The sequence below is a fragment of the Peromyscus leucopus genome, chromosome 17 (genome assembly GCF_004664715.2).
Source record: "Peromyscus leucopus breed LL Stock chromosome 17, UCI_PerLeu_2.1, whole genome shotgun sequence".
NCBI lineage: Eukaryota > Metazoa > Chordata > Mammalia > Rodentia > Cricetidae > Peromyscus > Peromyscus leucopus.
In genome coordinates, this window is record NC_051077.1 from 31,184,443 (window position 1) to 31,208,002 (window position 23,560).

The following is a 23,560-nucleotide window of genomic DNA, read 5'->3' on the forward strand; positions in this document are numbered from 1 at the left end:
CATGGTGGGGAGGATGTAGCTGGATGTTTTCCTATGTCCCACCCATTCCTGCAGCTGCTCGTACCCAATTAAACACACAGAAGCTTATATTACTTACAATCTGTATGGTCTATGGCAGAAGCTCTTGCTAGCTTGCCCTTATATCTTAAACTAACCCATTTCTATAAATCTATACTTTGCCACATGGCTTGTGGCTTACCAATACCTTTACATCTTGCTTCTTTTGGTGGCGGCTCACAGTGTCTGCCTGGCCTCTCCTTTTTCTTTTTGTCTCTCTGTTTGGATTTCCTGCCTGCCTCTAAGCTGCCTTGCCATAGGCCAAACGGCTTTTTTTTTTTTTATCAACTAATCAGAGCAACACATATTCACAGCGTACAGAATGACATCCACAGCAGGAGGGCATGGCAGAGTCCATGGCAGCTTAGGTGTGTGTCCACGATTGCTCACACCAGTGCACGAGAACAGAGGGGAAGGCCAATGTCTACTTGGCCTCGGCCTCCTCCTCTCCCCCTTATATTCAGTCTGGGCCCCCAGTTTCTGAGTTGACGGCACCTGTGTTCAAGGTGGGTCTTTTCCTCCATCTTTTCTGGAAGTACATACCATGGTGGTATTTTATTTGTGCTTTAATAAATGAAGTTTGCCTGGAGATCAGAGGAAATAGCAAGCCGTTTTAAGTAAACAAAGAAGTCAGGCAGTGGTAGCATGGGCCCTTAATCCTGTCACTTAGCAGGCAGGGTCTCTGTGTGGTCAAGGCCATACTAGGGAACAGAACCAAGCATGGTGACACTTGCCTTTAATCCTGGTACGGATTGGCTGGTGGCTTTCCCTATTTCCCCCTGATCTAAGGCTTTCACCCCTATATTTGACTCGTGTTTTTTATTTAATAAGACCATTTAGAAATTTGTCTATACAGCATACAGCACATACAAAGGTATTTCACGCAGGTGATTCGAAACCCAGCCAAGCTGACAATGAAGATGAAGCATCCCCTGATGCAAATCAGAAGGAAAAGACCGAGATTTGCATGTGGTTTGTATTTAGAGTTTATCATCTATGGGATGATTTCCCCGAGTGCTGGCGTGAGTGGTGAGTGCAGTCTATGCGCTAAAACCATGCTTTACTCCTGCACCATCTTGGATGCTTTCCTCCCTTCCTCCCCCTACCTCCATGGCCCTCAACTCCTGCTATAAGCTTGAGACCGTGGGATGGAAAATAATTTAAATTTTCCTGATGTGTGCATATCACAGTGATCCAACCCAGCCTGCTATAGAAATTAAATGATTTAAAAGTCTTTTCATATACAGACTACTCCATTTTTCCAATTTTATTTTCTGTCACTTTATCAATATTGATCGCTTGGTATGTATCTGAAAAAATGTTTTCCAGTATTGCTTCTTCATATATAAGAAATTTAATATGAAGCTAGGAATAGTGGGGCACACTTCTAATAAAGACACTAAGGCAGGAGGATTGCAAGGCCAAGGTCATCTTGGGCTATATAGAGAGACCTTCAAAAGACAAACAAAAGAGAGGAAAGAAGAAATAATTTAATATGAACTCTCAGGGAACATCTCTGATATTCACTCCACTCAAATATCCTTGTATTTCATTTGCATCCAGTATAATGCAAAATTGTAGCCTGTTTTATCCATGTCCTCTTCCCACCCCAGCTGGTCCCTTCTCACCTCATCAAACACAGAGCAGAATAGAAAAGTGGAAACAGTTGACCCATGTAGGTGTAACAGTCTTATTAAATAAGAAACACAGAGCCAAATGCAGAGTTAAAAGCCCAAGAGGTCAGAGCAGTTGCTGAGAGCTGAGACTACAACTGCCTTCTTACTCCTCACTGCCACTGTCGTCCTTCCCCTGAGAAAGAGACCTACTTCCTGTCTGCCTTCTCATTGGTTGTAAACCCAACCACATGACCTCCTCGTCATTGCCTGTCTATACAGACCTCCAGGTCTCTATGGTTGGTATTGAGATTAAAGAGGTGTGTCTCCATGCTGGTGGTGTCCTTGAACACAAAGAGATCTGTCTGTCATGTGATTGGGATTAAAGGCGTGTGCTACCACTGCCAGACTTCTGCTATGGCTTGCTATTAGTTCTGACCTCCAGGCACTGTTATTTATTAACATACAAATAAAATTACATTTCAACACAAATAAAATATCACCATAGACCCAAAACAGCATTTTGGTTTATCCAGTGAAAAAGACAAGACTAAATCTGTTGCTGTGATCAGGTCCACCTACCTACCTCTCAAAATCCAATACTTAGGAGATGATGAGACTTAGTGGGAAGGAATCAGTTTTCTCCAAAGGCTGGGACCCTGGAGGACGAAGCAGGCTATCATGCCCAGAGTTCTTTCTTGAGAAATTTGAGTGTACAGCAGGCTTTACCGTTTACAGTAAGGGGCAGAGAGCAGGGTTAGGAAGGTAGTGTGCTGAGTCGCTTGTGTCTCTCTTTTTTCCTTCTCCCACTAGAACCTGGTGAAACTAGTAATTCACATGTTTTGTGTTACATGGTGTACAGAACTGAACCCTAAGAAGGAACATTTGTGTATCCTAATGCACAGATGTTCTGGGTTCTGGAAAGCTAAGGAAAGAATATTTAGAATTGCATGTACCATCTTACTCATTTAGACATGGGTTTTTAATTTGTATTTAGAATTTTGGGCAAAGGAAAAGACATAATTCTGCAAAGGTCAACTTTCAAAGGGATGGCTGCTGTTACAAACTCAAGGCCACGTGAATACGTTCATATCCTTAAACCTATCCTACTAAGATTTAAAGATGACTCATCATAGCTTTTCTTCACAAGCTTCTGGAAACTCAACAAGGCACTGATAGGGGGTTATTGTGAGCATTTATCTGCAAGCCATCAGCCCCCTCAACTTTATGCTTGAGCCAGGATATAAATTTCCCTTCAAGTCACCAAATTCAGATCAACAATCATACTTCCCTGGAGAGAGGTATAACTTGCAGTAAGTAAATTCTAAGGAATTTCAAGGTGCCATTGTCTGTCCGTCTGTCTGTCTATCTATCTACCTACCTACCTATCATATCTATCTATCTATCTATCTATCTATCTATCTATCTATCTATCTATCTATCTATCATGTATGTATGTATGTATGTATGTATCTATCTATCTATCTATCATCTATCTATCTGTCATCTATCTATTTTTGTTTCTTTTTCCTGTCAGGTAGAACTACTCTGAGAAAAGCAATATAAAGGGAAAAGAAGTTTATCTCAGCTCATAGTTCAAAGTTACAATCCATTATGGCAGGACAGTCACAGTGGCTGGTCACACTGCATCCACAGTCAGAAGCAGAGAACCATGAATGCATGACCAGCTCCCTCTCTCCTTTTCATTCAACTGAGGACCCAGCTCATGAAACAGTACCACTCACATTTGAGGTAGATCTTCCCACCTCAATCAATCCAATCAAGAAAATCCTCCATATTCATTCCTATACACCAAGCCAATCCAGACATTGAGACTTCCCAAGTAATTCCAGATCTTGCTAAGTTGACTATTGAAACTAACCATTACACTGTCTGTCCTTATACCCACCCACCCATCCATCCATCCACCCATCCACCCATCCATCCACCCATCCACCCATCCATCCATCCATCCATCCATCCACCATCCATCCATTCATCCATCCATCCATCCATCTTTCTTCTCCATCTGTATTGTTTGTCAGGCAAGCTATTTTCAGCATGTGAAACTAACAGATAAACCATTACTAAGAAACATTTTTTCCTGTTGTTTTGCAAACCATACCCACAGTTCATTTTGACTCAGAAATGAACAGTCTTCAACTCTCCTCCCTTTCCCCTGCATTTCATGTGGTTTGGGTAATACCAGGTCTGGAATCCCCCAGGTAGCCACCACGTCTCTGACCTGAACGCTAGTTTCTCTATCTCTGAAATGGGGCCAATGATATTGTCTAAAGACAAAACTACATTTAAAGAAAATTTAAAGATGAATTTGGTTTTATGGGTGTACAGTGTTTCATCTATGCTTGTCACCCTGAGAAGCTGAACAGAGAAGGTTGGCTTTGAAGGTAAAAAAGGAAAACTTAAGGAAAGCAGAAATAGAGAACAAAATGGGAAGCTGGTCATTTCAAACTTACCTCTCCCTGTGGGATTATCACAGAGGGGCTTTCTTTAGCATGCTGGCTCAGGTAAGCCTGGTCACTTCTGGTTGGCTGCTCTATTTATATTTCTGCTGCTTGGAAAACTGGTCAATTTCAAAGTTCAATTTGATGATGTAGCACTTAGCTTGGATGACTCCACTCTGATTTGGTCTTTTCTTTTGTGCCTAATGGTATGACCTCTGTCCAAAACCAATAATAGCCTCTCATAAATTTAATTTAGTGATATCGTCTTTCAAGTATTAAAGATATAAGGTTTAAAAATAAAACAAGGGAAAATATCCTGGAAAAGTACTATTTAACCCGGGTAAGTTATTCTAAACATTCACTGAAATTTGCCACTATTGAAAATGTTAGGACTAAAGAAAACTCATGTCAACATATATTTTGCTCTCAACTATGTGCCAGGGTCTATTTCAAACCATGTAATTCTTTTGTCAATCTTATAAGACAGCCCCAGTCTACAGAAGTGGAACTAAAGTTATCTGCAGACATAGGCTCAGTGCAATATTAAATACTCTGGTCAGTGTTTGCTGCAGCGTGAATGTAATTGGCCCCCATAAGCTCATAGGGAGTGGCATTATTAGGAAGTGTGGCCTTGTTGGAGGAAGCATGTTCTGTTCACTTCCTTTTGCCTGCAGATCAAGGTGTAGAGCTCTCAGCTCCTTCTCCAGCACCATGTCTGCCTGCGTGCCGCCATGCCTCCTCTCCAACATTAGTGATAATGGACTAAACCTCTGAATTGTAAACCACCCCAGTTAAATGTTTTCTTAATGAGAATTGTCATAGTCATGGTCTCTCTTCCCAGCAATAGAAACCCTAACTAAGACAGGGCATTAGTTACCTGTCTTGTCGTTGTGACAATAAGCAATGTAAGGGAAAAAAGGTTTATTTTGACCCACGGTTCAGAGGAATAAGTTCATCTTGCTGGGAAAGGCGTGGCAACAGGAAAAGCATGGGGCCAGAGTAGGTTGATCCCTGGTGCCCACTAAAAAACAGAGAAAGGAGAATGCCAACACCCCGAAGGCATGGCAGCCATGATAGCAGGTTTAGCTCAGTGCTCACCAGCCGTGAGATATTTAGGTTTGCCATTCTATGTTTATTGAAGCCAATACCACCTTCCTTTTTGCCTATACCCATTGCCAACACCAAAGCCAAGATTTAGTGCCTAAAGACAATAATAATAATAATAATAATAATAATAATAATAATAATGTGCCATCTTCATATTGTTGTGTTTTTAGAAGGATTCAAGATCCACCAGGCTGGAATCAAGGTGAGGGTTGGTCTCTGTTCTTATCTTGGGCTCAAATGAGGCAAGAAACTGTTTCTAAGGTCACAGAGTTTACTGATAGAATTCATTTCCTTGTAGTTGTAATATAAGCAAACACGGTATCACAACGCGTGCAAAGCAAACACAAGAATGACTGAAAATAAAACACTAAGGAAAGATTTATTATCTGTAGCAGGTAAAGAAAACATGGACATTATTTCCAAAGCAGTGCCTTCCTTGAACAAAGGAATCATGGGAATTTTATTCCCGGAGCCCATAAATATCCCTGCAGAAAACCATTTTTAGGTTCAGGCATATTCCTGAACATGGTCAGTTAAAAGCCTTTAAAAAGCAAAGAGTCAAACACAGTTTAGAGCCTGCTTAACTCAAGCAACTTAACTCAAGTTAAAATGGTGGACAGGAACATGTAAGGAAATTCTCAGCTTGCCTCGTGACATTCTAAGCTTTCATTGTAAGACTGTAGCTTAGAAAAGGGAAAGAATTAGGGCTTGGAGACGGCTCAGAGGCTCAGAGGACTTGCTGCTCTTACAAAGGACCTGGGTTCAGTTCCCAGCACCCACACGGCAGCATACAAATACGGATAACTCCAGTTCCCAGGGATCTAGTGCGGGTTTCTGGCTTCCAAAGACTCCTTCATGCATGTGGTGCACATAGTCTCACGTGGGTGTACACACACACATACACATAAACATGATGATTAATATATCTTCTTTTAGAGGTAAGAACTCCTTGAGGTTATTACTATAGGTATTAGCTTCTCATTGAACCTGTCTCGAAGCAACAGTCCAACTAACGGTAAGATTGACACTTCAACATCTATGGCCACCCTCCCCTTGCCTTGAGTCCCCCTCTGTAGCCACTCATAACATGGCTATTTGCTTCTTGAAGGCCAGCAGGAGGACTCCCACTCCAAATATCTCCTTCTTCCAGGGGCCTCCTGGATTCCTAGAGAGTTTATCAGACCCTGTGGTGCTCACTTAGAATATGTTCCTGTTTGACCAGTACAATTAGAGCCCTTCACTACATCACCTCAGGATAGCCATGGGAACTAACGGAATCACCGGCATGAGATCCCATCACAACCACATGCTCTGGTCACGTGTGCTTGGATGCAGCCGTAGAGTGTGGAGGGGACGGCTTAGAGGTGGGCTGTCTCCTTAGTCACGCCAAGCTCCAAAGGATGCTGAGGACCGAGTCCGAGCAAGCAGTGAATAACAACCTTGTGATTCAGCTCTTGATTCACTTGGGACATTCACCAGGTGAGTTTCTGTCATCGCACGCTTATATAGTCTACAGCATTTCAGCAAAGATTCTAGATGACCCAAATGTTGTACCTGGGAGGAATCTTCTTTTGCCATCGAAGACTCTTTTTTAGAAAAATGTGTAGTTTTGCTTGCATGTATGTTTGTATCACACATGCATGCCTGGTGCCTATAAAGGCCAGAACAGGGCACTGGATTCCCTGGAACTAGACTTACAGATGATTATGAGTTGCCATGGAGAGCAGCAAACACTCTCAACCATGTAGGTACCTCTTCAGTTCCCTGCCCTTCATTTCTTATGTCCTCCAGCGCATCTTAATGTATTGTGCAGACCTGGGAACACAAATCCAAGGATCTGAGGTCTAAGTTTGGAAATACTTTCAATTTAAGCATCAGGAAACTAACGCCCAGACAGGAGCTTAACACATCCAGCCTGCTGTTCTAGGCCTCCTGTGGTGCTTTCTTGGCAGAATTCCAAAGGGGTTGGGCCTAGCAGTCAACAGAGAGACTTATCAACTGATCAGAATTCTCAGTAAGCAGACTCACATAGGAGCAACAGGTAGAAAGTGGAAAAACACCAGCCAGTGTGATCAAGTGGGAACATTTTCCGTGTAAGGTTTTCAATTCCTGAGTAAATATTACTGTACACAGACAGACGTTGAATTCATTGAGATTGGATTGATTAACTGAATTGAGGAGTAGCTGTTAGGTATAAAACATTTTTTTTTCTTATTTGTAATAGGAAACCAAACCAAGTAAAACCATGAAGCTCTTGTATCTTGTCTTCCCAGCCGCCATAAGACAGTAATTGACAGGCTCTCCAGTCTACTAGGGCTAAAATGGCTCTTTTCCTTTCCCCGGGCTGCTGACATCTGGCTAGTCCACTGTTCCCTACTTTCCTGGTGACCGTCACATCTCTTTCAGGTTGAGCTTCTCAAGGACACCGGCAACCAGAGCTGTAGAGTTGACTCAGGGACTAAAAACACACACCGTGCTTAGTGGGAGACCCAAGTTCGGTTCCCAGTGCCCACAACTCAACAGATCCAGGAGATTCAACAGCATCTGCTGGCTTCTGTAGGCACCTACCCTCACAGGCACAGACCTATGCACAGACCACACATACACACAAAGAATTTTTAAATCTTTAGAAACTTCCTTTGAAGTAGATTTAGTTATTGTATTATTTTATGTGTGTATGTGTACCATGTGCATGCCTGGTACCTGTGGAGATCAGGAGAAGGTGTCACATGCCCTAGGACTGGAGGTACAGACAGTTGTGAGTCACCATGTGGCTTCTAGGGAATTGAACTTGGATCCTCTGCAAGAACAAGCACCTTTCACTGCTGAGCCATCTCTCCAAACCCAAGAATTTTTTAAAAGAAATTTTCAAAAAGATATATAACACTGTTAGTTCTCTCTTAAGGAAGGATCTTTCATGGTGACAAAATGTGAGGTTAGCCCCTTCCTGAGGAATACTTCTCATGGTACTCAAAGGTGCTATGTGAACTGTCGAGGGGAAAAAGCAATTAAAATCATCTGGTTGTCTCTGAGTTCGAGGCCAGCCTGGTCTACAAAGTAAGTTCCAGGACAGCAAGGACTAAAGAGAGACACCCTGTCTTGAAAAAACCAAAACCAAAAAAAAAAAAAAAAAAAAAAATTATCCAGCTGTAAAACCTATGAACTACAATAATGACCAGCAAGCTAAGATACCCCTAAGAGAGCAATGGTGGTACTTATATCCTGGAGGCAACTACCAGTTGTCTAATTAGACTTGAGCCTGATGAACAGGATGTAACTGGAACTGTTAACCTAGCCAGCTCTCCATGGCTAGAGAGGTCTTGGACCCTAGAGAAGAACCTACTACTGTTGCTAGCCTAAATCTGTATAATTTGTAACTTTGTTCTAAATACGTATCCTTACTTCCTCAGGAAAGGGTAGCTCAACCCCCACTAACAAAGCTTTTTGTTTTCTTTTGTTTTGTTTTTCGAGACAGGGTTTCTCTGCGTAGTTTTGGAGCCTGTCCTGGATCTGGCTCTGTAGCCCAGGCTGGCCTCGAACTCACAGAGATCCGCCTGGCTCTGCCTCCCAAGTGCTGGGATTAAAGGCGTGCGCCACTGCCACCTGGCAAGCTTTTCTTTCTCTCTTTCTTTCTTTCTTCCTTCTTTCTTTCTTTCTTTCTTTCTTTCTTTCTTTCTTTCTTTCTTTCTTTCTTTCTTTCTTTCTTTCTTTCTTTCTTTTTAAATAGCAGGTGGAGACTTTCACAGACACCTATAAATGGTCCAAATGCAAATAACCACAGAGTATGGGGTGCCCAGCCCCAAAGGATACATCTTTAACACAACCCCTACCTCTAAGACTCAGAGCCCATGGTGGAAGAGGGGGCAGAAAGGTTGTAAGAGCCAGAGGACCAGGATGTGTGTTGTAAGACAGTGTCTTCTGTATATGACGGTGAGCTACACCATGCAATGTCAACAACATGGTCATCTAAACAAGGTCTACACAGTGACGCCACCAACCGACATCCTGATGTGGATGGGGAAATCTCACAAGGCCCACCCAGACGATGAACAACAGCAGTTAACAACTGCTAATGGCGGCTGGGAATCAATCTTCTTTGGGGACGAGCCCCTGATGGGTTATCCAGTCCCCCTGGCCATCCCTAAACATAGATACATATGAGCAACCCTAAATGGACTCCGCAGGTTGTATTTACACATATACACACAGAGAGATGTAACAATAATGAAAGAAGAATAGTTCATCAATTTGAGAGAGAGTGTGGCAGATCCTGGAGGAGGTGCAGGGGCAAGGAAGGGGTGGACAGGGTGTACCTACAGTACTCATTCATGAAACTCTCAAAATAAAATAAAAATATGCAAAAAATTGAAAAGGTGCTTTATAAACACAAAGAGGCAAGGGTGGGCTTGAGAAATCCGTGCGGTATTCGAACTCCAGAATTTCAGAGTCAGATGGTGCTGCTGTCCTGACCAAGGTTTAAAGAGCTGAAAGGCTGTGAGCACGGGGCTGGTTAGAGGTGCCTCTGTGGAACCTGATACCGGCTCAGAGGGAACCACACCAGCGCCGGGACTAGAACTGGACGCCTAAGGCTATGGAGTCATCAGAATTCCCCATGTGCCCTTCCTAGAAACGTAAAATCTGGCAGCATCTCCAGATGTGGTTGAGTATTAGACTTGCCCACTGATATGACTAAAGCCTGACCAAATCAAAATGACTCAAGGGAGGCAGGGTTTACTTGGCTTGTGGCTTGTGGGGTGCAAATCTTCACGGCAAGGGAAGCAGTGTATCTGAAGCGGTTTGTTACCTCGAAGCAGCTCGGGAAACAGGGACCTGGGGCTGTAACCAGAAACAATATCCCCTTCATGGCTCACCCCCTTCCTTCAGCTTCACCCCGTTCCTGAAACCCCCCCCCCCCCCCCACGCCCCCGCAGCCTCACAGACAGTCCCGTCAGCTGTGCGTCAAGTGTTGAACACGTGAGCCTGTGCGACAGACACTTTGTATCCGAACTGGACCGACTTGTTTCTTATCAAATTAAATATGCCCTTGCCATCCGAACTAGACATTCTGCTTCTTGATGTTTAGCCAAGAGAAATGAAAATATACGTCTAAGAGACGACATAAACTCTGCCTCTCAATCCTGATGAGCTTCCTACCTATTAATACAAAAATGTCATAGGAGCCCAAAGGGAGTAGATATAATTCTCCCTGTTCCTGTTGCTAGGTGTATCTAAAAAGCCTGAACATAATATTTAAAATAAACCTATGATTCTGAAAGTGTGCAGAGGAAAACGCACCAGATAGGGAGTGAGCAGCCCAGGAAATGACCTTTCCTTTCTTCCCTTCCTCCCATTTTTCTCCCTCCCTCCCACCCTCTCTCCATCCCTTCCTTCCTCCCTTATTTCATATGGTGTGTGTGTGTGTGCGCGCACATGCCTGCAGGTGTGTGTATGTGTGTGAGCAGTGCACATGGATGTACTTATGGAGACCAGAGACCAACCTTGGCTCTTGTTTCTCAGGTATCACACTCCTTGTGTTTTGAGACAGGGTCTCTCTCCCTGGCTTGGGTCTCACTTATTCAGTTAGGCTGGGTGGAGTGAACCCCAAGGATGTTTGTCTCTGCTTCCTTAGGTCTGGGTTTGCAAGCCCTCGCCGCCATGCCTGACTTTTACATGCATTCTAAGGTTGAACTCAGGTCCTTGTTAGGTCTGCAAGACAAGCACATTACTAACAGAGCTATCTCCTCCCCCCCACCTCCCCCAACCCCTCCCAGTTTTCTTTTTGCCTTCCATGTTGGACTCACTGTTGGAGAAGCCAGCAAGCTATACCAGTGGACAAAGACTACTGTGTGCCTTTGGTAACCCTCCTTAGAAAGCCCGGGTCTAGTCAAGGACCCAGAAGGGGGCAGTCTAGCAAGACAGGAGCGTGTTGACAGTTGTTACCTTACTCCAGCCCAATAGCATCAGGCAGCCATCCCACCCACCCTGCTGTGTCCGCAAAGGCGTTCCCTGGCTGCAACATTCATTCATCTTCAACTGAGCATTATTTCTTCTTTAAAAAAAAAAAATTCTGCGTGTTCAGGAATGCTGGCTTTGCTTTGGAGCAATTGATGACTAATGACAATTACAAAATATTCAGGGTGGTTCTTCCTGGAAGAGATGACATACCACAATAGCTCTGTCTTCTGCAACTATGGTATTCTTGGCTCTGTAACGCAACTCTTCGCCGCCGATCCTCATTCTTAGACTAGACCCCTTGATGTTAATTTTAATTTAATTTTAGTTTTGAGAAAGGGTCTCATGTAGCTCAGGCTGGCCTCAAACTCCATCCCTATGTAGCTGAGGATGACCTTGAACTTCTGAACTTCCTTCCTTTATCCCTCTAGTGCTGGGACTATGGGCACGTGCCACCACATCCAGTTTACATAGTCCTGAGCATCTGACCCAGGGCTTTGGCCATTCCAGGCAAGTGCTCTAGCAATGGAGTTTCTTCACCAGCTCTTGTTTTCAAGAAAGCAAAACCAGTCTTTTTTGAGAGTCCCAAATGCAGTGGGGACATACTTAGAAAATGCCAGAAGAATTTGTGCCCAGTTTATCTTCGGCACTCCTTAGATGGTCACTTGGTTTTGCCAAATGATTTGCTTCCATTTCCAACAAATTTGACTCATGTCCTATCACAGGGGATCAAAGATGCATGTTAAGAGTGATGGGATGTGAGTAATCTGCTCTAGTCTCTGCAGGGAGGTGCAACAGAGCCCTGTTTTTCCTACCTAGGGTGAGAAAAACTTGGAAGACAAAGAGAGTTCATTCCTCTTGAAAGCTACTTACAGCTGTGCAGACTCGACGTGTCTCAGTTAGAATGCCGTCATTATAAATCTATGCCTTAGAGGCTGTGTCCCTTCAGGTCAGGTAGAAGAAGCGACGCTTATGCAAGCAGACGTTAGGAAAGCCTTTGTTTACACCTTGTCGGAAAGGCCTTGTTCAGGAGTGAGATGGCTCAGAGGTTAAGGGCACTTGTTATTCTTCTCGAGGACTGAGTTCAGCTCCCAGCATCCATGGTGCCAACTTGTTTCTTGGGTCCATTTTCTTGGCAAATCTTTTTCCAACCCTTTATTCTGAGGTAATATCTATCTTTGATGCTGAGGTATGTTTCTTATAATCGGCAGAATTCTGTTTTTGAGTACATTTTGTTAGCCTTTGGCTTTTTTTTTTTTTTTTTGTTTTTCGAGGCAGGGTTTCTCTGTGTAGCTTTGCGCCTTTCCTGGAACTTGCTTTGGAGACCAGGCTGGCCTCGAACTCACAGAGATCCGCCTGCCTCTGCCTCCTGAGAGCTGGGATTAAAGGCATGCGCCGCCACCGCCGCCGCCGCCGCCGCCACCACCACCCGGCAGCCTTTGACTTTTTATTGGAGAATTGAGTCCATTGATATTGAGTGATATTAATGACCACTGATTGTTAAATTTCTGTTATTTTGTTGTTGTTATTGTTGTTGTTGTTGTTGTTGTTGGTGGTGGTGGTGTGTGTGTGTGTGTGTGTGTGTGTGTACATGCTCTTGTACACACTTCCCTTCCCTTCTTTTGGTTTTGCTAATGTGAGATTACCTATTTCCTGTGTTTTCATGGGTGTGGTTAGCCTCCTTGGGATGGAACTTTCCATCTAGTACCTTCTGTAGGGCTGGATTTGTGGATGAATATTGTTTAAGTTTGACTTTGCCATGGGATATCTTGTTCTCTCTATCTATAGTGATGGAAGGTTTTAATGGTTATAGTAGTCTAGGCTGACATCTGTAGTCTCTTAGAGTCTGCAAGATATCTGTCCATGCCCTGCTGGGTTTGAGAAATTGGGTGTAATTCTAATAGCTCTGCCTTTATATATTACTTGATCTTTTTCTCTTTGCAGCTTTTATTATGCTTTTTTTTTCTATGTATGTTGGGTGTTTTGATTATCATGTGGCAGGGGGGACTTCCTTTTCTGGTCCAACCTATTTGGTATTCTGTAAGCTTCTCGTACCTTCATAGGCATGCCCTTCTTAAGGTTAGGAAATGTTCTATGATTTTGTTAAAATATTTTCTGGGTTTTTGAGCTGGATTTCTTTTCCTTCTTCTACTCCTATTATTCTTAGGTTTGGTCTTGTCATAGTGTTTCCTGGATGTTTTGTGCCAGAAATTTTTGTGTTTTTCAGATTTAACATTTTCTTTGACCAATCTATCAATGTCTTCAACACCTGAGATTGTCTCTTCCATCTCTTACATTCTGTTGGTGATACTTGTGTCTGTAGTCCCTGTTCGGTTACCTAGATTTTCCATCTCAGGAATTCCCTCAGTTTGTGTTTTCTTTATTGCTTCTATTCAATTTTCAGGTATTGAACCATTTTATGAATTTCCTTTTCCTGTTTTTTCTTGACTTTCTTAGAAGATTTATTATTTTCCTCCTATTGTTTGTGTTTTCCTTTAAGGGATTTATTCATTTCCTTTTTAAGGACCTCAATTGTCTTCGTAAAGTCGCTTTTAGGGTCTTTCCTGTGCTGCAGCTGTGTTGGAACAGTCAGGGTTTGCTGCAGGAGATGGCTGGGCTCCGCTGGTGACACACTGCCCTGGTTGTTGTTGACTGTGTTCTTTTTTTTTTTTTTTTGTCTCATAGTGCTTTGTGTATTTTTAAAAACCTTTTTATTGATTCTTTGTGGATTTCACATCATGCACCCCAATCCCACTCATCTCCCAGTCCCTCTGCATCCGTTCTCAACCCATGTAACCTCCCCCTCAAAATAAAATAAAATAAACTCATTGTGGAAGCTGTAGTGTGTCACAGTGAGTCACACAGTCTACCCTTTAGTCCACACATCTTTACTTGCAAATGTTCATTGCAATGAGTCATTGGTCTGGTTCAAGTCCTCTGGCTTCTGTTACACTATCAATACTAGATCCTTCCTGGGACTTCTCTTGGATATCCTGTTGTTGTCCTGTGTTGTGGAGATCCTACAGTTTTTGATCTGCTGGACCAGCCCCTTCATGTGCTCCAGCAGCTCATAGATGGGGTGGATGGTGGGATGGGCCAGCTCATAGCCCTGGATCTGGACCTGGGTGGTAGCTGAGTTGATCAGCCAGCCTTCCAGCTCTCCCCCATCCTCACCACTAGGGTGAGCTCTCCAGCAATGCCCAGGCTAGCTCATCCACTGCAGGAGACAGCAAGAGGTAAGGCCAGTTCTCCTGCTCTCATGCCCTGGGGCAGACTCACTGGCATCCACACCACCAGGGCCAGCTCTACTGTGCTGCCCCTGTGAGATGCAGGGCTCTCTCTCTCTCTAGTGCTACAGTCTCTTATACTGGTGTCTAGGCATCTGGGTTTGGGGTAATTTTAGGTTGAGATGCCAATTTCCTAGCCTATAGCCGACATCAAATTAAATGGAGAGAAACTCAAAGCAATTCCACTAAAATCAGGAATAAGACAAGGCTATCCACTCCCTCTACAACTATTCAATATAATGCTTGAAGTTCTAGTTAGAGCAATAAGACAACTAAAGGAGATCAAAGGGATACAAATTGGAAAGGAAGATGTTAAAGAATTCCCATTCACAGATGATATGATAGTATACATAAGCTACTGTGGAGGCCCAAATTACTCAGGGTCCGAGAATCTGAGCTTGCTTTACTCAGCAGGGCTGCATAAAGAGATGATTTGCTCAAAGGCATGGTTACCAGGTGTTTGGAAGGGTCTACACTTGGCTGTGTTGTATGCCCACCCTTTGGCATCGTTATAAAAAGCCTTTTTGAATAAATGGAAAAGGACATTGGGTATTGACCCAGGTCCTCCTGAAGCTATCCTGTGTTTCTGTCTTTCTTCTCGTCTGCTAGGTCTCTCTTTCTATCTGATATTTTCTTATCCCTCTGTCCTCCACCTAAGAACCCTAGAAAAGGTGGGAAAGGTGGGAGCTGACCTCCCACAGATGGCGCCTGAGCAGGGACTTGGGAGCAGAGGACATAAGTCAGAGAGAGTAGAGGGCACCATGTAAGCCGTTGGACCCATCTGGTTATAAATTAAGGTTGAGGTAGTGGTATTCTATTCTTTGGGAGCAAAATTGTAAATATAAAGCAAAGTAAAGTTAGGCTGCATGCAGCAAGTATCTCTCTCTGTCTCTGTCTATGTTTCTCTCTCTCTCTCTCAAGTTGTAAAAAGGTTTGGTGAAGCTTAGTTTGAGAAGTGTAGGCTTAGATATATAAGGGTAGAATAAGCTGTAGGTCTAGGGATATGGTGAAGGTTAAAGAAGAAAGTCACTTAGGGTAAGAGTAGTTCCTCCGCCCCCTACCCCCACAGCACAGCAGGAAGCATCCAGGATCTAGCAGCCACTGTGAACTTAGCAGTCCAAGTGGCTTCAGAGACTCCAGAGCTACCAACAACAGCAGTCTGAGAGCAAAAAGCCACTTCAGAGACTGCCAGCTTCAGAAAGCTGCAGCAGCATTGTGTGAGCGGCTGCCCCAGCCAGGCTTCAGCAGCTGAGACCCACGGGTATCATTCAGTTCACAGGCTGCAGATGCTGAGCTCAGGCAGCAGGGTCCCCTGAGCTTCCTGCTGTGGAAGAGCAGCGGTGGGAGAATGCAGTCAGCCAGCGGGAGAGATGTGGCTGGAGGCTACACTCATCCTTGACAAGCCTAGCAGACAGCAGCTCGCTCGGGGAATGCAGCAGAGACTTTGGACCCCAGTGACGGGAGCAGAGCTGTGTTGGCAGCTGGAGAGCAGGAGTACAGGGTACTGTGGCAGCTGTGTGAAAGACAAAGCCTCCGGAGAAAGATGCCTGCAGGGTGCACACCAGGAGGGCCAGGGAGCGGGCACCTCCAAATTTTAGTGCATTTCAGGGACACCAGGGTCCTTGCAGAGGCCAGGCAACATCCCCAAAGGCAGAACTGTGGCAGAGGCAGTGCAGGACCTGAGGGAAGCTGCTGGCTGATGGGATGCCTGGGACGGGATGAGCCCTGGCATGGAGAGAGCAGCAGAGGTTTTGAAATCCTCCTTGCAATGAAAAGTACAGGGTTTGAGTCCCCAGCAGCAGCATGCAGCAGCGGTGCTCTGAACAGCAGAGACACTGAAATTCAGGCCAGCCTGGGTTCCCAGTGACAAGATGAAGCAGAGCCAAGTGGCTGCCCCGAGGCCAGCATTTGGCTGTGCAAGCAGAGCAGTGCACGGAGGCTTCCAGGACTCTGAGTGCTGCATGAGAAGATCACCGGCAAAGCAAGTAACAAAGATGGGGTATAGCAGCTGCAACTGGCCATGGCTGGGTTTGCTCCTGTAGCCAGGGTTAAAGCCATGGCTTATAGTAGCAGGAAGAACCTTGAGCCCATGTGGTGTGAGGCAGTTGAAAGCCCTCTAGCCTCAAGACACAGGGGGTCCTTGCCAGGCGGGCCGATTACAGGAGGCACAGACAGACCAGGACTGTGAAAGCCAGCAGCAAAAGCTGTGCAGTTTGTTTGCTGACTGTGAGACGGTCTCTTCTGAAAGGACTCTGCCCCAGCCAGCTATTATGGAGTGAATAGCTTTTGCCCTGGGGCAAATTGCCTAAGGGGAAGGCTATAGACTGCAAAGCACAGCTGTAGCAGAGAGCAAAAGTTTCAGAGATGCTTGCTTGAACTGCAAAAAGCTTTTGGTTGTGGATTTCTTCATATTTGGAACAGTTTTCCTAAGAGTCATTATGACTTGAACTGCTAAAAGGGACTTCAGGGCAGCTGACAAGTCAGGCCCTGATCTTGGGCTCCCACTGGAACTTTAAGACTGTTATTAGAACTGACTTTTTGAACTTCAAACTTCAGAAATAAAACAGTTTTGATTTCATCTACAATTTTAACTGTGGTGACTCATGATTCATGTACCCTCTGTCTTGTTAGAAAAAAATGTAAATAGTTCTGTTAAGAGATCACTTTTGAATGTTTGCTAAAGTTTGTAAAGTGTAAATAGCCCTATTGAGAGTTTGCTTTTGGATGTAAGTTTATAAGAATTGTAATTGTGTATAGAAATATTCATGCTAGAATTATGTTAACCGGTTGATATTGGTGAACCATGGTATGGTGATGCTAAGGAGTCTTTATATTTGATGCAGTTGCATCAGGAGTTTACTGATTTATTTGATATGGTTGCATCAAGAGTCTGTTGATTTAAAGAAGGGTTTGGTACAGCTAAGACTGATATAGGCATCTTTGACCCATTCAGAAAGGCCATTCCATCGTTTTCATCCTCTACTCCTTTACTAGGAGGCCTAGCAGCCATAAGGAGGAGGAGTATTGCTACAATTATTCCAGCTTTTTGCAAGCTCTTAGTAGACAAACAGCTTCAGAGCTGCATGGAGTTAAGTTCTGAATCCCTACTTGAGATTTATATTATTAATAAGGAGGGATTTATGAAGGCCCAGTTTACTTAGGGTCTGAGAATCTGAGCTTGCTTTACCCAGCAGGGCTGCATAAGGGGATGATTTGACCATGGGCATGGTTACCAGGCATTTAAAAGAGTATACACTTGGCTGTGTGGTGTGCTTTGATCTAGCAAAGGGGAGGTCTTTTGCCCCACCCCTTGGCATTGTTATAAAAACCCCTTTTGAATAAACAGAAAAGGCCATTGGGTACTGAGCCAGGTCCTCCCAAAGCTATCCTGTATTTCTATCTTTCTCCTCTTCTTTATCTTTCTATCTAATAGTTTCTTATCCCTCTCTCCTCCTCATAGGAACCCTTGAAAAGGTGGGAACTGGCCTTCCACAAGTGACCACAAAAAATCTATCAGAGAACTTCTGCAACTGATAAACACCTTAAGTGAAGTGGCTGGACTCAAGATTAACTGAAAAAAAAAATGAGTAGCCCTCCTATATACAAATGATAAATGGACTGAGAAAAAAAATCAGGGAAACAACACCCTTCACAATAATCACAAATAATAATATAAAATATCTTGGTGTAACTCTAACCATGCAAGTGAAAGACCTGTATGACAAAAACTTCAAGTCTTTGAAGAAAGAAACTGAAGAAGATATCAGAAGATGGAAATATCTTCCATGCTCGTGGATCAGTAGGATTAACATAGTAAAAATGGCCAGTTCCCAAAAGCAATCTACAAATTCAACACAATCCCCATCAAAATCCCAGCACAATTCTTCATAGACCTTGGAAGAATAATACTCAACTTCATATGGAGAAACAAAAAACCCAGGATAGCTAAAACAGTCTTGTACAACAAAGCCACTTCTGGAGGCATCACCATCCCTGATGTAAAGCTCTACTATAGAGCTGTAGTAATAAAAACAACTTGGTATTGGTGTAAAAACAGGTTAATCAATGGAATCAAATCAAAGACCTAGACATAAGTCCACACAACTATGAACACTGATTTTTGATAAAGAAGCCAAAATTATACAATGGAAAAAAGAAAGCATCTGCAACAAATTCTCCTGTTCTAACTGGATGTTGGAATGTAAAAGAACACAAATAGATTCATATCTATCACCCTTCACAAAACTAAAGTCCAAATGGATCAAAGACCTTAACATAAAATCAGATATACTAAATCTGATAAAAGAGAAAGTGGGGAATAGCCTTGAATGCATTGGCACAGGAGATCACTTCCTGAACAGAACACCAATGGCACAGGCACTAAGACCAAAAATTAATAAATGGAACTCATGAAATGAAAAAGCTTCTGTAAGGCAAGGGACACTGTCGATAGGACAAAACAGCAGCCTACAGAATGGGAAAATATTTTCACCAAGTCCATATCTGACAGAGGACCCATTTGCAAGCTATATAAAGAACTCAAGAAACTAGACATCAACAAACCAAATAATCCAATTTAAAAAGGGTTTACTGATAAACAGAGGATTCTGAACAGAGGAATCTCAAACAGCTGAGAAACAAAGAAATATTCAACATCCTTAGCCATCAGGGAAATGCAAATCAAAATGACTCTGAGATTCCATCTTACATGTGTCAGAATGGGTAAGATCAAAACCACAAGTGACAGCTCATGCTGGTGAGTACATGGAGCAAGGGAAATGCTTCTCCATTGCTGGTGGGAATGCAAACTTGTACAACCATCTTGGAAATCAATATGGTGGTTTCTCAGAAAATTAAGAATTGATCTACCTCAAGACCCAGCTATACCACCCCTGGGCATATATACCCAAAGGATGCTTAATCATACCACAAAAACATTTGCTCAGACATACCACATGGGCATGTTCATAGCAGCTTTATTCATAATAGCCAGAAACTGGAAACAACCTAGATACCCCCAACCAAAGAATGGATAAAGAAAATGTGCTACAGTTACACAGTGAAGTATTACTTGGCTATTAAAAAAATAACATCATGAAATTTGCAGGCAAATGGATGGAACTAGAAAAAAAAATCATCCTGAGTGAGGTGACTCAGGCCCAGAAGGACACACATGGTATGTCTTATAAGTCATACCATGTGGTTATAAGTGGTTATTAGCTGTAAAGCAAAGGATAACCAGGCTACAATCCACAGATCCAGAGAATCTAAGTAAAAGGGAGGGCTCAAGGGATGATGATGAGTCTCCCAGGAAAGGGAAATAGAACAGATATCATGGGGGAATTGGTGGCAGCGGGTGGGGATGGGAACAGGAGGGATCAAATGGGTTGGGGGAGGATGGAGGGAGAGAGCACTGGGAGTGATAACAGGAGCTGGGGAGCACCTCAGGGTTGAACTAGAAACCCAGTGCAATGAAAACTCCCAGGAATCATGTGGGTGACCCTAGATAAGACTCCTAGTAATGGGGGATACGGAATCTGAATCAGCCATCTCCTGTAATTAGGCAAGACTTCCAATGGAGGGGTTGGGACACCAACTCAGCTACATAACTGTCAACCTAAAATTTGTCCTGATTACAAGATGTGCTGGGGTAAAGGTGGTGTGGAAATTATGGGATCAGCCAACCAATGACTGGTCCAGCTTGAGACCCATGCCATGAGAGGGAGTCCACCCTTGACACTGCCTGGAGGGCCAGGAAACAGAGGCTGTGTGGCCCAGAAAACTGGGCTAGAGTCAAACAGAAATGACAATAAAAACAAAACAAACTTATGACCAAATGTAGCTTGGGGAGGGAAGGGTTTATTTCACCTCTAAGTCTGAGGAAAGCCAGGGCAGGAACCTGAAGGCAAGAACAGGAAGGAGCAGAGACCACGGGGCACTGCTGCTTACTGTCTTGCTCTCTCTTGACTTGCTCAGCCTGCTTTCTAACAGCATCAAGGACCACCAGGCAGAGGAAGGTACCATCAACAATGGGACATCAATCTCCAATGAAGAAAATGCACCACAGACTAAGCCCCACCCCTGGGCCAACCTTGTGGAGGGACTTTCCTCAGTTGACTTACAAAAGGACTCCAGCTTGTGTCAAGTTGACATAAAACTGGCCAACACACCCATCAGTGTGTCCCAAGAGTGACCACAAGGCTGGAGCTAACTCAGTGGCAGAGCACTTACCCAGCATGCACAAGCTCTGAGGCTCAATCTGCTGGACCACAGGGCAACTACCAAGTTCCTGGCCTCTCAGGGATGAGACCGTTATTATTCCTATTTCAACCATATTCCTCAAGCTGATCTAATCAATTCATATATATTTCTGTTGCTTTAGAGAACCCCAAATCAAGGCTTAAATAATAGACCTGCTTCCTTACTGAGAGTCCACCTCTGCTCTTGTCCTGCTCCTCTGTCTTCCTCGGCACCCCCAAACAAGTTTATCCTGTTATAATAGGAAAGTACCAGAAAATCTCCCGGGAGGCCTTTGTCTGCCCACCTATTCTGCTCAGGAAGACAGATGCAGAACCACCACAAACGCCAACAGTGCATGACCTGAGCAACCCCAGGACGTTGGCTCTCTGGTCGAGTCAATGAGTCATGACGTTGTTGAGAGGAAGGGATTTTCCATTCCAGGTCCAAATCAGACTTTTCAGTACATATCCCTGGACCTAGGGGCTATCCCTGAGATCTTGTCTTCAGGAAGGAAACATAGCCTGTCCCTTTAACTGCCGTATTGATTTACAAAGTACTTAAGTGCTTCTGAGTGGGACCCTGCTCCCGTGGGTGATAGTCACCAAAGGAAATCCTCCCTAACACATTTGCTTTTCACCTGGGTATGTGTGACCGTTAAACAGCCCAAGGTTAAAAAAAAAAAAAAAAACCCAAAACACAAACCTCCCTAAATATTAGGGGTGTAACAACCAACTCACAGAGGTTATGCTTTCCCTTTCTAACTCAGTGGGAAAATAGAGATAAAAACTAAAGATAAACATTACCATACATCTTAGTTCACTAATGGGCTGGCATTCTCTGTGGCTGGCAAGTGGCAGATCGTTATGCTAGGCTGTATTAGAGATGAGTCCAAGGATTCGCAGAGGGTAAAGACATGTTGGTTCTCGATGATAACAACACTACTCATTTTGAATTAATTTTGTCCTAACTTCTAACTGTGACATTTCAACACAAATTTATTTATTGTTGTTGCTGTGAAATATTATTCTATAAAATGCAACATAACCCTACCATAGTGGCATTCTACTTGGTTGTTTTACTTGGTCAAATTGTTTGCTCTGTTTTATACTATTGAAATTGGCTCCTCTGGGTTCCAAAAGGCACGGATGTCAGAAGGGTTGCTGGGGCCTTTAAGAACATGGCTTCTGCATAGGCATAGGAACCCCACCCATACGTCCTGTGCTTTACATTCAAAGTGTAGTGGGAACAGGAGCACTTCCTCTAGCTTATGGGAATAAACAATGATGCTCATAGCAAGAAGTGAATGGCCAAGGGCTCCTGTGATCCCTGATCCTCCAAGGAGATCCTCTGATGACTGAGGGTTTGTCTTAGGGGTCCTATTGCTGCCATGAAACACTATGAACAAAAGCAGGTTGGGGAGGAAAGGGTTTATTCAGCTTATGATTCCACATCACAGTTCATCGTCAGAGGAAGTCAGGACAGGAACTCAAGCAGGGCAGGACCTGGAGGAAGGAGAATATGTGAATGTTTAATTGACTCAAATCCTCATCTTTGTAAGAGAGAGTATCTGATCCATTTTCTGGGGCCTCATCATTGATAGGTGTGTGGAAGTACTGCAGCTCTGTGCTGGCTGGTTTGATGTCAACTTGATATGAGCTAAAGTCATCTGAGAGGAGGAAACCTCAATTAACAAAATGCCTCCATAATATCCAGCTGTAGAGCATTTTCTTAATTAGTGATCAATGGGGAGGGGGCCCAGCCCATGGTGGGTGGGGCCATCCCTGGGCTGGTGGTCCTGGGTTCTATAAGAAAATAGGTTGGGCAAGCCATGAGGAGCAAGCCAGTAAGCAGTACCTCTCCATGGTCTCTGCATCAGCTCCTGCCTCCAGGTTCCTGCCCTGCTTGAGTTCCTGCCCTCACTGCTTTTGAAGATGGACAGCAATACGGACTTGTGAGTGAAATAAACTCTCTCCTCTCCAAGTTTCTTTTGGTCATGGTATTTCATTACAGCAATAGGAACCCTAAGTAAGACAGTGGGTGACATGGTTCCATAGGTTCTTCATGGAGTCTTGAATTGAGAACTTAGACATGTTTGTCCTGGTTTGAATATTATACAATGTATTCATGTATCAACACATCACATGGTAGCCCATAATATGTATGACTTTTATGGGCCAACCTAGACATTATGGTAACAGAGTCAGATACAAAAGACAGTTACTGTATGGGTCTTTTTATATGAGTTAGCTCAGATAGTAAAATTCTTGAGGGAGAAGAAGAATGTCGCAAGTGTCCTGGGAGCCAGGGTGCCAAGGAGTGCTGTTAATAGGAACAGAGTTTCTGGAGATGGATGTTGGTGTTGCTTCTGCTACAGTGTGGTCTTACTTAATGCCACTAGGCAGCTCACTTTAAAAAGGGTCATAATGATTAGTTTTACGTTATGTATATTTCACCATAAAAAAGTAAAAGTTTATTTTAATTAAATGTTTAAAAAGTTAGGGCCTAGTGTGGTGGCTCACACCTTTACTCCCAGCACTCAGGAGGGAGAGGCAGATGGATCTCCATCGGTTCAAACCCAACCCAGTCTATATACTGGGTTCTAGGCAGGCCATAGTGAACCCATAGTGAGAGGCCAGGGATGGCACCACCCACAATGGTCTGGGCCCTCCTGCGTCAATAACTAATTAGAAAAATGGCCTACAGCTGTGTACTATGGAGGCATTTTCTCAACTGAAGTTCCCTTCTCTCAGATGACTTCAGCCTGTGTCAAGTTGACATCAAACCAGCCAGCACAAGGCAGCAGTACTTCCACATATCTTTCGATTATGGGGCCCCAGAA